General features: G+C 45.7%; 1 protein-coding gene across 8 annotated transcripts in view; it reads left to right on the top strand.

The window, feature by feature from the left end:
* The first annotated feature begins 1,939 nt into the window (after nucleotides 1-1,939).
* The window catches only part of NTRK2 (neurotrophic receptor tyrosine kinase 2), a 178,497-nt gene continuing 161,786 nt past the window's right edge, over nucleotides 1,940-18,650 (top strand). For 4 of the 8 annotated variants that reach the window (XM_033163600.1, XM_033163598.1, XM_033163599.1 and 1 more), the window contains exon 1: nucleotides 1,940-2,147. The gene's annotated coding sequence lies outside the window, so the exon portion shown is untranslated. The remainder of the gene's footprint in view (nucleotides 2,148-18,650) is intronic. The other 4 variants (XM_033163602.1, XM_033163601.1, XM_033163603.1 and 1 more) reach the window with 2 other exon arrangements.

Raw genomic sequence — 18,650 nt, 5'->3', positions numbered from 1 at the left:
CGGTGGCGCCGATGGCACTGCGGTGGATTTTCCCTGGTCCCTTTCGAAATGACTGCGGAGAAGGGATGGCGGACCCGGGAGGAAGCCGACCTGCGGCGCCGCCGCGGCCGCGAAGGGAAAGGCAAATTCCACGGCGAAGCAAGCGCTTTCCACGTCCATCGCGCGCGCGCGCGCCCGGGTGTTAAAAAACGGTCACGTTCAATTATCCCAGGATCAAGGAGAACCCCGCTTTCCCTCCTGAGCAAGAGCGTTCCGTTCCCTGCTGCCCCGTTCCTGCTACGCGCGTGTCTGTTCCACGCGTACACGTGACAGCGGGAGGTGCCTCTCGGCGTGGACTGCGGGGAACCTGGCGAGCGGGGTGCGGGGAAGCGGGCCTCTTCCCGGGTCCCAATCCTACATCTCGAAAATAACAGCTCATCGCCTTAACCTGGATAGGACCAGCAGGTCGCCTTGAGGGACCTGCGGTGTCCAAAGCTGCTGCAGGAGGCGGCGGCGGGTGTGTGTGTGTGTGGAAACCCCCCAGGCGAATACCTCGCCGCCTCCACCATGGGCGCAGAGAGGGGCGAAAAGACGCCCGCCGCGCCCCCCCCCCGCCTTTTCCCGATCCTCCTTCCTCTCTTAACGCCGATCTTCGAGGTCCTTTTCGAGCCAGTCCCCCCTTGCATCGCTTTCGATTCCGATCACGTCTTTCTTTTTTTCAAAGGGGGGGGGAAGAAGCAGGCAGGGAAAGGGGGGGGTGACGAGCAGAAGCCGATTTGCACAGCGGAGGGAGGCTGGAGGGTTGTCAACAACCACCACCACAACCGAACCCCCCCCCCCACGCCAACCATCCCAAACACCACACGCCGCCAGACACGGGGAAAGGTGTTTTTTTTGCGGAGGGTCGGCGCGCACTCCCGCTGCCCCGGATGCGCGCGCGTGCGGACAGATCCCCGCCTGACTAATGGGATCTCTCCTGCGAAGCAGCCCCCACCTCCCCGTTTTTATTTTGGATTTGAGGCTGGGCTCTCTAAACCCCCCCCTCTTTTTTTTCTTTTTTGGTAAAGGAGTTTCTACCCCTCCTTGCGTCAGCCTCTCACGTCACTTTGCCGGTGGCAGCCCCTGAGCTTTGGGGCTGGAGCAAAGAGGCTGGAGCCGCTCTTAGCAGAGGCGAGGGAAGGAGGAGGAGGAGGAGGAGGGAGACAGAGGCGGCAGCGGCGCCTGTGAGGGGCCGGCGAGGCGAAACGTCTTCTCTCTCCCCCCCCCCGCCCGCCCACCGCATACACACACACACGCATCCCACTCCCTCCCTGCGGTGTTGGCCGACAGAAGCGGGGCAGGAGGGCGGCTGACTAGGCGGCGGCAGCTTCGCCCCCCCCCCCGGGCTCCTAGGTAGGAGCGCGGCGGGCACCTGGCTGAGGAGAAAAGCGGGCTCGGGACCCTGCTTATTATTCTCCTCAGGGCAACGGCGGCCCCGCGCGCGCGTAGGGCGGGAAGCGCGAGGGGAGGGGGGGGGCAGGAGGCGAACCCTCGCGCGCCTTTGCCCGGCTGACCCTCATGTCAGCGCTTCTCTCTCTCTCTCTCTCTCTTTCAGCCTCAGCAGGTTCTCCTTTCGCCTCTCTCTCGCGCCGCCTCAGAGGGCTGCTTCTTCTCCCCGGCCGACGGACGGAGCCCCTCAGGAGGCGCAGTCGCCGCCTAGGGGCGAGGCAAGAAGGCGGCCGCTGAGGCGACGGTGGCGGCGGCGCTGGTCGGCCCGCGCGCGGTGAGCCTCGACGATGCCCGAGTGACCGGCTGGCTCGTCCTCGCCGGAGCCGCGCTGGATTGATTTGCGTTTTGCGGGCGGGAGGGCGAGCACGAGGCGTGCGGCACCAGCAGCGCCCGCATCAGCAGCAGCAGCAGCAAGCAGCAAGCAGCAGCATGGGGGCCTGGCCCAGGACGTGGTGTTGGCGGCGGCAGCAGCAGCTGCACGGCTCCCCCCGGCCGACGGCGACCCGCTTCTGGAGCTTGTGCTGGCTGGTGCTGGGCGCCTGGAGGGGGCTCGTCGCCTCCGCTTGCCCCGCTTCGTGCACGTGCAGCGCCGAGCAGATCTGGTGCCTGGAGCCCGCCGGGAACCTCACGTCCTTCCCCGTGCTCGGCAAGAGGAGCGCGCCCGAGAAAGTCACCGACATGTGAGTGGTCCGGGGGGCGGCGGGACCGAGCGGGGAGGCTCTGGCGGCTCTCTCGGTGGAAAACCGTTTCCCAATATCCTATCCTATCCACCATATAACATAGATACGTACATGCTTACATACACACGCGCATATCTGGCGTGTGCACAAACGAAGGCAATCCTTTCAGATTTCTCATACTTGCAGCCTATGTGAATGACGCAGACTGGTAGTTTCCTAATTTTTATTTCCAATAACACCCACTTTTATATGCCAAATGGCCATTCGGACCTATTCTGCTGGTGTTTTTTTTTTTTTTAAAGCATTCATCACAGAATGCATGATAACCACATTAAAGGCTCGTGATTCTTCCCTCTCTTTTAACAACACACACACAATATCTCATAGCAACCTATAAATTGTTTAATTCGGACTAGGCATATCTATTTTTATCTGCCACAAGCTTTTTATAGTCACCATTCTGGTGATGTGACCATATGGCAATAGACCGCTTCTGTCCACCCTTTAGAGAATGGAGTCACATCAAGAGTAGCCACTATGTGTGCCTCTGTGCAGAGCCAGCGACAGTCTGTTGTAGCTAATAGGCATGAGAAGGAAGGACACCCTTGTGTTGTGAGCCGCTCATCTGAACATGATAAGGGTTTTTTTTTTAAACCTCTTTTTGGCATCTCTTTCAGAAAATCTTTCTGCCCTACCAAAACATTTCACTCCATTCCTGTGTATTGGAAAAAGGCATCCTAGCAGTAGGCAAATGGATTGTTCGTAAGGAGATTCTGCATTAAGGAAACTGTCTGAGACCTTTTGTAAAGGCTGTGTAAGACGAGATGGTCTCTGTATAGCAATGCACTTGCTCAAAAGGCAACTCACTGGAAGCCTAAAAGCCTAGGCTGATCTAATTTAGATTTGACTTTCCCTGAGATATAATTTGGAAAGCATTTAGCTTATAAATCTTAATTGCCCACAGTCCAATTTGCTGGGAATAAACTAGATGATAAAGCAATAAAAGACATGGATTGGTGTTCATTTTAGTACAAGGCTAGTATTCTGTTACAAACCTGCTGTCAGATTTTGCTGCAGAGAGAGGCAGGAGAACTTGTACATTCCTGCTTATTATTGGGTTTTCACAAGCTGTTAGTGTTCTAAAAATAAGAAGGAACAAGGGCATATAGGCTAGCTGTGTGTAGTAGGCAAACACCAAAACACTGTTTGTTTGTATCATATTCATTCAGAGACAAGAAAAGCAGATGAGGTTTATTTTCTCTTCATAGACTTTACCCGTTTTCATGTTTCCTTAACAGTGTAGATTGTGTGTTTTGTCTTCACTTGCTGTTACATATTCTTCCATATAAAGTATATGAAGAATTGTGTAACAGTAGTGCTGTAAATAAAGAATTCCTTACTTTCCCCTCTTCTAGGATAGGTTACTTATTAGGTTCCCAAATTGTGTTGTGGGCCTCCCCTTTGGGGGCATAGGAGACTTTGCATGGAAGCCATGCTATACCAATGAGTGGCAGGACAGGTGGGCTCATCACTCCTACCTCCAACCAAGAATTGGGTGGGTTGAATGCCCTCCAGCAGAGGATCATCAACGATAAATACTGGATTTGTGGGGTAACTCCTGTTTGCCCAATTGAATGAGAGAAAGAAGCTTGAAAGGCTGCCGTGTTATTTCAACCATATTTCCTTGTATATGATCAGAAATGTTCTCCTCTGGCACATAGGCTCATTTGTAGAACAGAGTTGGTATTGCATTAGTGACTTGGGGTGTCAAGAAGGTAAAGTAAGTTTCATTCGGGGTGGAGGGCAAATTCAAAAAGTTTGGGAAATTCTGGATTATTAACCTTACTATTACTATAGCAAATTGAGTCCTTCTTAAAAATTAGAGCTGCTGGATTATTTTAATTGGAAAGTACTTTATTTAGCTTCTCCTTTAGAACATAATGCTGAGTATTGACTATATACTACAATAAGAGATAGCTGTAAAACAAGAGATGCACGAGATTGCTAAAGGCATTTTATTCACTCTACCATATTGAGTGCATTGTTTGTTTGCAGAATTTCAAGATACGTGGTTGTGCTCAAGAAGTATTTTTAAAGTTTTTCCTTTGCAATATATATATATATATATATATATATTGCTGAAAAATCCATTACCTGCATTATCAAATTCGTAAAATCCTTGTTCTGGGCTGCCTATATATACAGTTCATTGTAGTTCTTCTGCAGCATTTCCCAGTGCCTGGGTTTGGTAGAAACTGATGGATTTGTTTTCTCTGACATTGTTCAAAGGGCCTATTTTATTTTGTAGCTATTTCTTTGACAATAATAAAAGCACTTATTTCAGAAGGTGATAGCGACAGTTTGTTTTAATGGTTTTTCGTTCATCTTCAACTCAAGAAAGGTGACATTGATTCGGCACCCCATCCTTTCACAGAACACCATCAATCACTAAAAAATTATCCCCTTTAACTATTTCTCTCTAATTTGAAATCACCCTGAAAACATACAAGTTAGGTTCATTTCCTCCTTGCGTTTCTGAAGTTTGTTGGCAGTATTTGTCCCGTCCCCCCAACCCCTGTTACCACCATTTGATTTTGATACCACCTACATCATGAATTAGCCATAGAAGAATGGCTAATATCCCAGGAGATCTTATTGTACAAATTTAAGATACAGAGCATTGAAATTGGCCTTGACACTAAAGGATGAGCAGGTCAAAGTTGTTCATTATTACTCATTATTAAACATGGGAATTATTTTAGGGTTTCTTTGTAATATTTATGTGGCAACTGCACCATAAATAAGCCAACGCTTTATATGTGGCTTCCAAAACTACACACAAGCTACATACATAATTGAATGCTTCCATCGTGGTATGTCACCTGCTAGTTCATCAAGCATTAAATAATAGCTTTTTTTCCTGTTCTATGTGCTGCATATTATAATAGGTGGAGTTTTGCATGCTTTTCCCATGTAAGAATGTGATGTTCCTAACTTGTGATTTTCTTTTTCTTTAAAAATATTGGGAGTGATTTTATTGCATGTGTTTCCCTATGATTGGTAAATCTCAGCTAATTTAGAAGGCAAACTTTTTTTGTGGGGGACTTTAAGGCCTTGTTATTGGAGTCAGTGGAATTTTTCTGTAGAATAGGGGATACACTGTAAAATGGAGGGCTTGCTAAACTTTACCATGCTGTGGTATGGTACAACACAGGGAAGGTAGAAGGATGGAGGGTGGAGTAATTTGGTGGATGGGAGGGGTAAGATCAGCTCAGAATAAGTTGTAAATGTGAGGTTCCGATGTCCTACCTAGGTGAAAATGCTACATTCTTTTGACTGCCAGACATTAAGATAAATTACTGTTTCCTCACAAAAGCTGACATAGAACTCACAGGGTGGAAATAGAAACTCCCATTGGCTTTATGTGGTTTGGGACTGGGCTGATTGAACCAGTTAGGGAGAAGAAGGAATTTTGCCTAAAGTGCAAAAATCTCTCTCAGTAGATTATTCACAAACTTGCTTGTCTTTTTAATGAATACAGCAGGCATGGTCTTATAAGCCTGTGCTTATAATGAGATTGTGTTTGATTCTGTTCCTTGGGGTCCTGGTGTGGGCTTGAAAAGCTTCTGCTACGTATACACACTTGCAATGGTTATTGCTCCGTAATGGGCCATAATCTACTTCTGACATGATTGTTGTAGGTTATTGGCTACACAAATATTCTGATCTTTGCAGTGAGACACTGTAGTAGGGAAATTAATGTAGGCCTTGCTTAGCTGCTGTTGTTACTAACAGCTGAGGAACAAGTGTAAGGCATTTGTTAAGACAGAATTCAAAATCCGCACTAGAGGCATTTCGAAGCAGATTTTTTCCCCCACAGCGGAATTTCTAGAGTTAAAATATTAACAAGATGGCTAATGGGCTTCTTAGAGTTCTCAATTAATATTTTCTCTTGTGCTAAAATATTCAGTTGCGAAAATCTGGGTAATGTCAATAGCTTATCCTATCGAACTATTTACTTATAGACTTCTGTATATTGTAGTAGCTAAGATTAGCAGTTCTTCTGTGAAGCTATTACTTCAGACGACCAATGTTTGAAATTAATTGTTCTATTTAAGAACGCATATAATGTGCCAACGAAAAACAGGCAGCTATTCAACTCCTCGCCATGGCATTGAAAAAGCAGATTGTGTATGTGCATATTATGTATATCTAAAAGCCACAGCGTGAATTTGTAATGTGCTTGTAATGTAAACCACTTCAGACCTGTTAATAAATGAGGCACATTGTGCAATTTAAATAATAAATTATTTAGCAAGGTTTGTAAGCTTGTGCAGAAAGGGGGGTGGGGGAGAGATGCTGCTTGCATTCCTGTGAAGCTTTGTCCTGTTAATTTCTTGGGTCTCTTCCATGTTTTGCTCATTATGCTCTTTGCGTAATACAATAAAAGCACCCTTGTTCTTTTGCCCATTTGTTTTTATTTAATGGCCACTGCCAACTTCCACAGAAAATTCTGCTGAGGTTGAATCTGTTTTCCTCTCTGGAGATTTGGAGGTGCACAACTTCACCTCCTCACCGTGTACCACTTCCACCAAATGCTGTTTTCTCCTCTTCGTGAGGAGGCAGCAGAAACACAAGCGAGAGCCTGAGACTTCTAGCAGGTTGCAATTTGTCCCCAGTAAGTATTACCTGAACAGGCCCAGAAAAATGTCTTGATGGAGATATAACGGACACCAGGCTGCATGTTGTGGCCATACCTATACTTATACTTCAGGCCAGAGAAATTTGCAATGGAGAAAATCATGCAGGCATTTTTGTATTCGTACTTTTATGTGCCTGGGAAACTATGTGATAGATTGCCTTGTAGTAACTTTTAATGGGACAGTTCATTCATTTTTTAAAAAATAGCCAAGCTGTCGTAAGGTAAGCAGAAAACATTTGCAGGGGCAAGGTTACCTAGGCAAGCTACTGAACACACGGGGGGGGGGGGGCTGCAGGAATATGAAGGCCCAGCTTCGCCCCCTTGATGATGTTGTGCATGCCAGCAACTCTTTGCAGTGCAAAGTCAGGCACGTCTGAAGGGGGACTCGTTAAGTTTCCAGTGGGGTTAGAAACCCTGATGGGCCATGTATGCCATTGCCTTATTGAAAACATTTCACATGATGAAGGGGGCCCTCTTCAGACTCAAATAAGTTACTGGTGCATGTTGTGCTGTCTAGGGGCAGACCACGTGTTTCACAGAAACACCTGAGGAGGTCTTCTAGCTCTTGCATTTTCACTGCCGTGGTTGCCATGGCCTCCTGTTGACCTTTCAACCTGTTTTGACATGGGATTGATGATGCCCAATATTGCAGTGGGAAAGACACTTTTAATGAGGCATCTTGCAGGATTCATTTTGTAAGGTATGAAACAGATAACTGTAAATAAACCTATATTAGTTAAATATTTTGTTATATTGTTAGATTGTTTGTTGTGATGGCTTAGACTACTCACATGAGTAGTCACTTATGGGACAAAGCACTGGTACTTCTGAGCAGCTCCTCTTCCTTTTTGCTCAAGAAAAAAACGGTGTGAGTCAGATCTTTTCAAAAGACATCTATACTAGTACTGTCTAAAGCAGAGTCAAGACTGTGTGAACCTTGATTTAGTGCTAAAGAAGCCCACCATCAATTTCAGATAATTGTTAACCCAGAATAGCCTTATTCAACCAGGAAAAAAAACAGCCAATGATTTTGATTGCACCAGCTTTCACATTGTATTGGTTCAGCCACAAGTTACTGTATTTATCTATGGAACTTTGAAAATTGGACTCTAGTCATGTTTATCACAATCAGCATGGGAACCACTTCCCTGTGGAGAGATCTCATGCCATGTGGTAAGCACCTGAGGACCAGAAACACATGTGCAGAGCTAATTGTGTGGGTCCTTCTCACAGATGCGGATTTAGGGAAGTGCGACTGAACTGGTCGTACTGGGCTTGGAGCCTTGAGGGTGTTGCTTGGCCTCATTGAGGGGCAGTATTTCAATATGAGTAGGAAAATGAGAGTACCCCTAAACATTCTTTCAGGAAAAAAAGCACTGGCCACAACTATAATGTAGAATGGAGGGCGAAAGGTGGGGGGCGCCAGATTTCGGAATTGCATATGGCGCTGCTGGAATTTGAGACCCCAAGGTCTGCCACTGATTCCCACCCAGAGGAGTAGTGAGAAGAAGCTGTGCAGTTGTTACTGCTAAAACAGTAACATGGGCTCTCATTATGGGGAAAAACAGATCCTATGATACTAGATATGGATAGCACTGCAAACATAACTGTTGTGGGGTACTGTATGAAATGCATAATTCATCTAGTAGTGGACTTGGGTAGTGTCCATACAGCAGCAAGAGAGGGGTATTAGCATGCTTCAGGGCACCTCAAGGTTTGCAAAAGTATGAAATACCATTAAGGTGGGGATTCCTCCCATCACCCCCGTTTCACCAGACCAGTGAAAACTGAGTGCATACTTGGTACCCATGGAGCTTTGAGTGTCAGTTGGGAAAGAAAAATAAAAGATGGGAGGGGTGGGGGGGGTAGATGCCTTGATAAAGTTCCTCATAGCTCAAGAAGGACTGGCTGACTGGAACTCTGAACAGGAGCGCTCCTGTTTAGAGTTGGGTATACAATGCAACATTTTGTTGCGGATCCTACTTGTTCAATTTTGATAACAAACCAGAAATTTTTCCATGACTAAATTATTTTGCCTCACTATTTTATCTGGGATTTCTTATTTGCTCAAGAGGATTTTCTTGTGGTGCTGCCGTTTTAGTCAGTGTGTCACGGTTGAAAAATACTAGGTAAGAATGTATCAAATTGTGTGGAATTTATGGATTAATTAATCAGAGTTGCCGAGGAAACCTTGCATAGTGTCTTGTAACAAAGAATGACTTCTTTTCAGCACATAACAAAATGATCTATAAAACAACTTATTGCAGATTTTTAGTATGATTCTTCTTTTTACCAAATTCTTCCAAGAGATTCTTTCTGGCTTGGAAAAACTCAAATGATGTGCTCGGTATGAATTCAGATAAACACTGCTGATATTTTATTGGAATGATAACTTTGGTTTCAGTCAGAATCCTTTTTATTATTATTTAGAATTTTTAGCATGGAGTGGCAAGAACAGAGGGAAGCTTAAACTGAATTCAGATAAGATGGAGATGCTGGTGATTTCTCAGTCCCTTATCTTAGGAGGAGCAGTTCTGTGTGTTATTGACGAGGTCACACTCCCCTTGAAGGACCATGTGTGCAGTGTGGAGTGTGCTTGGATTTTGGTTTGCTCTTGAGTCCATAGGGTGGTGCTATGTCCGGGAACCTATTTTTTCCTTGGTTGGGCTGCTGCATCTGCTGTGTCTACTAGAAAAATTTAACCCCTGAATGGCTTGGGATCTGTATAGCACAGGAACTTCCACCTTCCACAAGTGTTTCCCTGCTTTCTTAAATAATTTGAGGTAATCTTTCTCCATCTACTTGCTGTGTTGGATGTTTAGACTGATGGTGAGATGGGCTAGAACCTTGTTGTTGTTGTTGTTGTTCTAGTGCCACAGTTATAATCTCCTTCTTATGGTAAGCTGGGTAGTGTTCTTAGGGATTTTATGAAAAATTGTGACATTGTATTCGGTTACAGAGCCAGTGTGGTGTAGTGGTTAAGAGCGGTATACTCGTAATCTGGGGAACCGGGTTCGTGTCTCCGCTCCTCCACATGCAGCTGCTGGGTGACCTTGGGCTAGTCACACTTCTTTGAAGTCTCTCAGCCCCACTCACCTCACAGAGTGATTGTTGTGGGGGGGGGGGAGAATGTTAGTCACTTTGAGACTCCTTAGGGTAGTGATAAAGTGGGATATCAAATCCAAACTCTTCTTCTTCTTCTTCTTCTTACAAGTCCTACAGTGTGTAAGCTGATTTTAATTCTACTTGCAGATTGTACAGCTGTTTTACAACTTCCAGTTTTGTTATTGTTCATAGAATTCGTAATGCTTGTAACCTGCCTGGAATTAATAAAGAAGCATGGGATATACTTTTGCAAATGAATTAGTTGTGTATAGTTTTGGTATGGGTCGTGGAATATGAAAGAAGTAGTCATTCAGGACAGAAAAAATGGTCCTTTCACACTGATGACATGTTTAGAAATAGATCTCAATGATTGTGAGAATAGACTCTTACTATAATAAAGTAAGTTTTTTTTTTGAGAAACTTTGTGTACTCTGTATCAGATAATGGATAGTTTATGGAGATCTGCGCATGGGACCAGGGACCTAGGGCTAGGTGGCATAAGGTATATCACACAACAAACGGCTGCTTTAAGGGGAAGAAGGCAAAAAGGAGAACAAGCCCCGGTGCTCACTAATGCAAAACTCCTTATTGCGTGGACAGGCGGAGTCCCCCAAACCCCAGACGACCCCCGAGTACAATAATGACACAAGACAACGTGCTATGGGATTAAAATGGGCCACAACTTTATTAAGATTCAGATGTAGGGAGACCTTGGCTCAGGCATTGGGCTTCTCCTTCCCAGTCCCCAGCTGGGGATCTGGGAAACTTCAGGGTTATCCAGAATGTGTGGGGATTGGGCTGGCTCTGGAGAACATATGTTCAAGCAGAGACCCCGCCCCCCCGTTCACCGCCACTGGTGGGGGAGAGCAATGACAACCTCTCAGCGTATGACCAATGCCTCCCCCCAAGACCCATTTAACGGGGAACCCTGGTATCGCCGCCACACTGGGGGTGTGGAGTCATTGCCCCAAGCCCCCCCATTTAGGAAGATGACTAAAGGATTCTGCCCAAGGCCTGAAACCGCCAAAGTTGTGACATTTTGCTACGGGAAAGGCAAAACCTGCCAATGCAGGGAAATTCCTTTCCGGCCTTTCAACAGCGACCTTGACATAGCAGCGCCTGCGTACCTGTGGAGAAGAGGTTAACCTGCAAAAATAAGCGTTAATTGAGGGAGTGGAGGGTGGGAGAAGCTCTGGAGCCCTGACTGCCGTTTCCCAGGTAGGCTACACCTGCTATTGTGTGGGCTGGGTGGTCCCTCCCCTTTGTTGGGATATTTGTACATGCCGAGCTGCAAAAGCAACAGCAAGGCCGGTGTGACTATGTGTCTGTTTTTATCCTGTGAGAAAGCCAGTACTATATCTGCTTTCTCACACATGTGATGTTATTGTACTTTACTTTCAGTTCTGGCTCGAGAGATGCTAGACACTCTTATGCACAGCTCTGAGTATCTGAGCTGGCTAGCAGAGACATATTCTGCATTTACCTATAATAAATAGTTTAGCCTCATCAATGGCTTGTGTGTGTTGTTCTTCACACTGGGGAACAATCGCATATTGAATGTGCCACCGGTCTCACGTAGCTGGGAATGTGCACAAGGCTTTGTTCCAGTCTCGGGGCAGTCTCACAACTGACCCTGGGCGGGATATTTGCCAACACCCTTTACCTGGCCAATCCCCTGGCAACACCTCCCCAGGCGGGATTGGGTGGTTAACTGAGGTAGGTGGAGACCCCTGGTATCCCTGCCTGGGAGAAGGCGACCTCAGTCCGAACTACCAGGAGTCACACTGGAGTCGAGGGGGCTGCGTGCGACCACGCAAACATTGCCCCCCCCATTTGATGTGGGGAACGGTCATTGTAGATTTAAGAGGAACCTGATCCCCATTTAAAAGAGGTCTTGCTGACTACTGTAGCACTAGGGATTTGCAGAAGGGCAAGGAGGTCAAGTTGCATAGCTCTGTATATTTCTCACTTATCAGTACCGACAGAGGGTCCTGGCTTCTTCTTTTTCTTTTGCAGTTGAAGTCAATATTAATATCCCAAGCTTAGAATCAAGCCACAACGGAATGTACTTTAAGTGGCATTTAGTATTTGACATTTTTTTCTTTCAGGACTAGTTTGAGGAACATGAAGGCTCTATCAGAATTGGATTCTTGAGCCCAGCCCCCAACACAGAACTATTTTGCATTGTACATAGAAAGAAAAAGAAAGAAAGAGGACGAAGGCAGGCTATCGTGGTTGTCACATCCAACCATTGGTAGGAATATACAGTAGCTGAGTCAGTTCATTGGTCCATCTAGCTGGGCACTGACTTGAGAGCAGCTCTCCAGGGTTTCAGGCAGGAATCTCTTCCAGCCCTGCCTGGAGATAACTGGAGATTGAACCTGGGACCTCCTCATGCAAAGCAGATGCTCTACCACTAGACCTGGGAGACGTTTCAATATATAGTTCAGAATCGGTTATGAAGTCCACAGCACGATAATGGTTTCATAAAGCAGGTGAGGATTATGAAAGTAGCTGGGAAAGCAGCAGCCAGCCAGCAGCAGAAACTTGTCAGCCCTCACGATATACTTTCGATTTTGCAGCAAGCCCCAGCTCAGCAGTCTAGTAGCCAGCGGGACAGGCTGATAGATGTGGTTTACAGAGATACTAGTCTGAGCTGGCTCAGGGCTTCTTGCTGGGAGCTCCCTTTCCCCTTTGCCCCTCCCTTACCCCCCCCCCCACGAAAAAAGAAATGGGTCTATGGAAATTTTATGGAAACCCCTGTTGAAGGTGAATTGCCCACCTGAGAGCTCCCAGTTAGCTTGGAGTGGTGATAGCTGTATCCATTTAGCAGTGGCGTAAGCCAGCCTTCATTCTATGCCTTGAAGCAGATAGTATTTGAATGCATGGTGCTGCACTATGTGATTCTCAGATATGGGAGGAGAAAGTTGTTTATTATGATGACAAGAGACCAGTTTTTTTATCGGTTCATAAATATTGACCCGGTCTACTATTCAGATTCTGTCTCAGCTCACCACCAACGCCTGCCCCTCCCCTAATTATGTGGCATGTGCATTAATGGGGTGAGGAAGGATGGAATTTGGCTTATGTGCTAGTGTTTCCTGGCTGCTCTCCCAAGTCCTCTGCATTTGTCAAAAGACTTGGGGAGAGGCAGGACCCTGCATCTTTGCTCCTCTGTCTTCAAAGTTTCCTCCATTAAGCTAACACAGGCATAGGCAAACTCTGCCCTCCAGATGTTTTGGGACTACAACTCCCTTCATCCCTGACTGCTGGTCCTGTTAGCTAGGGATGATGGGAGTTGTAGTCCCAAAACATCTGGAGGGCCGAGTTTGCCTATGCCGGATCTAACAGAACTCGCTGCACAACTGTTCCATAAAAGCAGTGATGGTTTCACTTGTATCAATCACTTCAAGTATTCACTTGTTCTCATGCTTGTTATCAGATAGAAACCCACACACCCCGCCTTGAATATCTCTGTGATGGGGCAGCATGTTCTCCATTACATCCTACTGGGATGTGCATCTTGCCCCTAAGTGTTGCCACTGGGGCATTAGTAGGATTTATGGCAGTTTTATGGCCTCTTAACTCTTCATTCCTCCTTCCACTGTCTGTAACTGTTGCTGTGAAGTCAGTTGCTATGTGAAGTGGAGCATACCATAGGGTAAAATTAGACATCCTGGGCAAATCGCCAGCAGGCACTGGAAATCAACCAAATGAACATGTGGGAGGAGCAAGGGTGCATGGGACATGAGCTAGGTAATTGATCCTTGTGATTGGCAGTCACACTTAGGGATGGATGGATGGATCAGTTTGTTTCCAATCTGTATCACTTTTATATACAGTGGTACCTGGGGTTAAGTACGCTTCAGGTTAAGAACTCCGCTTAAGAACAGAAATCGTGCTCTGGCGGCGCGGTGGCAGCAGGAGGTCCCATTAGCTAAAGTGGTGCTTCAGGTTAAGTACGCTTCAGGTTAAGAACGGACCTCCAGAATGAATTAAGTACTTAACCCAAGGTACCACTGTATGTTCATTCAAAAGTCTATTCCAGATCATTTCTGCATTAACTTGTAAATTTTTAAAAACAAGAATGTGTAAGCAACTTTGTATTTAAATATTTAAATGCTATTTTGAATGTCTTTAATCGCGAAAACAAGCATTCATAAATGTGTTTTTCAAATGTAAATATTTTTGTTAAAGTATGAATTTTATGTGCGTTTGGGTATATTTTTTTGGAGCTGGGAACTGCATTGCACACTTGGAGAAGTGTGAAATCTGAAGGATAACTACAGGTATGTTCCGTTTTGAACATTAGTCCAGGAGATGCAGATCAGGTCGATTTGCAGTAACTGAATTCCTCAAGCACCCCCTAATCACGCTAGACTCTCAGGCTAATGTGTGCATATATCTCGCTCTCCCTGTCCCATTCCTAGTTTCCCAGACAAAGCAGGGAAGTGGTCAGCTAAGCCAGCAAGTACTTATGAGAAGTCCTATGAGAACCAGAGGCCTGGCAAGGGAGCTGTCCAGCAGTGCCAGCAAGGTCAAATTTCAAGTGCTGATTAGCAAGGGGGAGCCAAAGAGACAGCTAGGATTAGGCGATGGTCCATAGGATTATTGTACAACAGATTCCAAGCAGCAGCTGAGGGGTTTTGTAGTCAGTGTGAACTTTAGAGTGACCCTGCCCTTGACCATTGCTTAACAGTTAAACTAATTATTATCCCACCCTTCCTCCCAAGGGTCTCAGGGCAGCACACCTGGTTCTCCAGCTACCGGCTTTATCCTCCTAACCCCCATATGAGGCAGGTTGAGATTGGGTTGCTCAAGGTTGCTTTGTGGTTGGGCAGAAATTTGAACCCATTTGCCTCTGAGAGTGAAGATAGAACATTGTGGCTAGTATATGGTTACCAGATTTTTTTTCAATGAATCTGGGGGAATTTTTCTAAAATTATTTTTTTGAAGCCGAGTAGCAACAGGGAGTCAGTAGTGGGGATGGTGAGGCAAAAGACCCTGGACCCTGGACACATGCATATTGTATAAAGGTGCAAAGCCCTTCTTTCACACCCTGTGAAACATAAATGCGCAGTTTTTAAAAAAACTGGGCAACGGCGTGCCACCTGCCCATGACTCCCGAGCCTTCCCCAATCTCCTTCCCCCTTCCCCCTTTGTTTTGACAGATCAGGGGAGGCTCGGGAGTCACAGGCGGGTGGCCATTGCCTAGGAGGGGCCAGCCTGGTAGTGCAGTTGGCTCCGGCTGGCTTCAGGAGCTGCTCGCTGCAGGAAAAATGGCGGGCGCCACGGCAGCGAGCAGCTCCTGAAGCCTGCCAGAGTCAACTGCGCTAACAGGCTGGCTCCGGGCTGCTGCCACGTTTCCCGGAGAAAGATCTGCAAATCCGGGGACTGTCCCCGGGAACTGGGGATGTTTCATCCTCTGTGATATTGTCTAATCCTCTTTTAAAGCCCTCCAAGTTGGTGGCAATCACTGCCTCCCATAGGAGGGAATGCCACAGTTTAACTATGCATAATTTTAAACACCTCTATCATGCTCCAACTACCGCACAATTGCACTCACTTCACACGCTAGCAAGGTTATGCTTAAAATTCTACAAGGCAGGCTTAAGCAGTATGTGGACCGAGAACTCCCAGAAGTGCAAGCTGGATTTCGAAGGGGCAGAGGAACCAGAGACCAAATTGCAAACATGCGCTGGATTATGGAGAAAGCTAGAGAGTTCCAGAAAAACATCTACTTCTGCTTCATTGACTACGCCAAAGCATTTGACTGTGTCGACCACAGCAAACTATGGCAAGTTCTTAAAGACATGGGAGTGCCGGATCACCTCATTTGTCTCCTGAGAAATCTCTATGTGGGACAAGAAGCTACAGTTAGAACTGGATATGGAACAACCGATTGGTTCAAAATTGGGAAAGGAGTACGACAAGGCTGTATATTGTCTCCCTGCTTATTTAACTTATATGCAGAATTCATCATGCGAAAGGCTGGACTGGATGAATCCCAAACAGGAATTAAGATTGCCGGAAAAAATATCAACAACCTCAGATACGCTGATGATACTACCTTGATGGCAGAAAGTGAGGAGGAATTAAAGAACCTTTTAATGAGGGTGAAAGAGGAGAGCGCAAAATATGGTCTGAAGCTCAACATCAAAAAAACTAAGATCATGGCCACTGGTCCCATCACCTCCTGGCAAATAGAAGGGGAAGAAATGGAGGCAGTGAGAGATTTCACTTTCTTGGGTTCCATGATCACTGCAGATGGTGACAGCAGTCACGAAATTAGAAGACGCCTGCTTCTTGGGAGAAAAGCAATGACAAACATAGACAGCATCTTAAAAAGCAAAGACATCACCTTGCCAACAAAGGTCCGTATAGTTAAAGCTATGGTTTTCCCAGTAGTAATGTACGGAAGTGAGAGCTGGACCATCAAGAAGGCTGATCGCCGAAGAATTGATGCTTTTGAATTATGGTGCTGGAGGAGACTCTTGAGAGTCCCATGGACTGCAAGAAGATCAAACCTATCCATTCTCAAAGAAATCAGCCCTGAGTGCTCACTAGAAGGACAGATCCTGAAGTTGAGGCTCCAGTACTTTGGCCACCTCATGAGAAGAGAAGACTCCCTAGAAAAGACCCTGATGCTGGGAAAGATGGAGGGCACAAGGAGAAGGGGACGACAGAGGATGAGATGGTTGGACAGTGTTCTCGAAGCGACTGGCATGAGTTTGGCCAAACTGCGGGAGGCAGTGGAGGATAGGCGTGCCTGGCGTGCTCTGGTCCATGGGGTCACGAAGAGTCGGACACGGCTGAACGACTGAACAACAACAACAACAATCATGTTCTCTTACTTGCTTGTTCTCTGAACTTAAAAGCCCCAAATGCTGTATTATCTCCTCGCAGGGGAGTTTTTCCAACTCCTTGGTCATTTTGGTTGCCCTTTTCCACCTCTAAAATATCTTTTGAGGTAAGGTGATCAGAATATTATTATTATTAATATTAACCTCTCGGTGGCTTTTGATACCATCAACCATGGTATCCTTCAGGAGCAGCTGTCCGAGTTAGGGGTTTGCTCTTCATTGTGGGGTTCTTCAGGGTTCAATTTTATCTCCCATGCTGTTTAACATCTACATGAAACCATTGAATGGGGTCATCTGGAGTTATGGAGTACGTTGTCAGCCTGGCACCTTTGTTATATATCTTTAGGTGCCAGGCAAAAACATTCCTCTTCTCCCAGGCCTTTGGCTAATTAAGCAATGTATGGCCTTTTAAACTGTGTGTGAGGTGTCATTATTTTGTTTGTTATTATGTTATGAATTTTGTGTTTTTATAACTGTCCTGTGATCTTCGGGTGAAGGGCGGTATAGAAATTTAATTAATAATAATAACAACAACAACAACTGCAGAGAGTATTTCAAGAGCAGTCACATAATAGATTTGTACAATGGTTTTATTAACAGTTTTATTTTCATTCCCTTTCTTAATGATCCCTATCATTCAGGTAGGTAGCCGTGTTGGTCTGACACAGTTGAAAAAAATAAAAAAGTAACAAAATTGTCCAGTAGCACCTTAGAGACCAACTAAGTTTGTTCTACATATAAGTTTTCGTGTGCATGTACACTTCTTCAGATACACTGAAACAGAAGTCACCAGACTTAACAGTTGTCAACAGGTTTACCATACCCATTGAGTCAATCACCGATCTCCTACTATCCTTCTGAGAAAAAAACCCACCCCACCCTCCCACTATATATAAGGGTCTGGTGACTTCTGTTTCAGTGTATCTGAAGAAGTGTGCATGCACATGAAAGCTTATACCCAGAACAAACTTAGTTGGTCTCTAAGGCACTACTGGACTTTATTTATTTATTTATTTACATTTCAATCCCTATCATGCCATTCACCTTTTTCACAGACATACACTGCTACACACTGCATCAACATCTTCGCTGAGCTATCTGCTAGGACCTCAAGGTCTAATTTCTTCTCAGTCACTGCCAGTTCAAACCCCACCAATGTATATGAAAAATTAGGATTTCTTTTCCCCAAGGTGCATCACTTTACACTTGATGCACTAACTGAAGGTGATGATAGATGCTTTTCATCAGAGAAGCCACCTGGGCCTCTATGGACAAAGAGAGTTCTAAGAGTAATCCTGAATTGCTTACCTGTTTCTTCAGTGGGAGTGCAACCCCATTTAAAACAGACATACTCCTCAGTTCTCATACCTGGCAACCACTTACCCACAATGTCTCTGTCTTAGTAGGATTCAGCATCAGTCTACTGGCCCTCATTCACAGTGCCCTAAAAGAGTTGCTCATGGAACCAGATTTCCTCTTACAAATCACAGCACTACCTCCCATGCTGTTTTGGAGGGTCACAGACCCACCAGGGCAGCTTTTCAGGGGACACCTGGAAAGGAAAATGTTCAAACATTGCCCCCTTTTTCCATTGAGGGCATCCCATCAGCGACACTCTGGACATGGGAAATCTGGATCCAACCTTTATATATAGTCTGCCTTGTTTCAAGAAGAGGGTTTGGTACATTTTCTCCTTTTTCCTAACAACCAGCACAAATACAGTTGAAGTGAAAGTTAGCTGAATCCCAGAAACATGGCTGTTCACTAAGGAATGTTTGTTCATTAACCTTCAAAATGCTTTTCCCCAACACAATGAAATAAAGCTCAACAGAT

This window comes from Lacerta agilis, chromosome 11 (genome assembly GCF_009819535.1).
Source record: "Lacerta agilis isolate rLacAgi1 chromosome 11, rLacAgi1.pri, whole genome shotgun sequence".
NCBI classification, from domain to species: domain Eukaryota; kingdom Metazoa; phylum Chordata; class Lepidosauria; order Squamata; family Lacertidae; genus Lacerta; species Lacerta agilis.
Note: the sequence above shows the minus strand (reverse complement) of the source record. Positions and strands in the feature narration are given on the sequence as shown.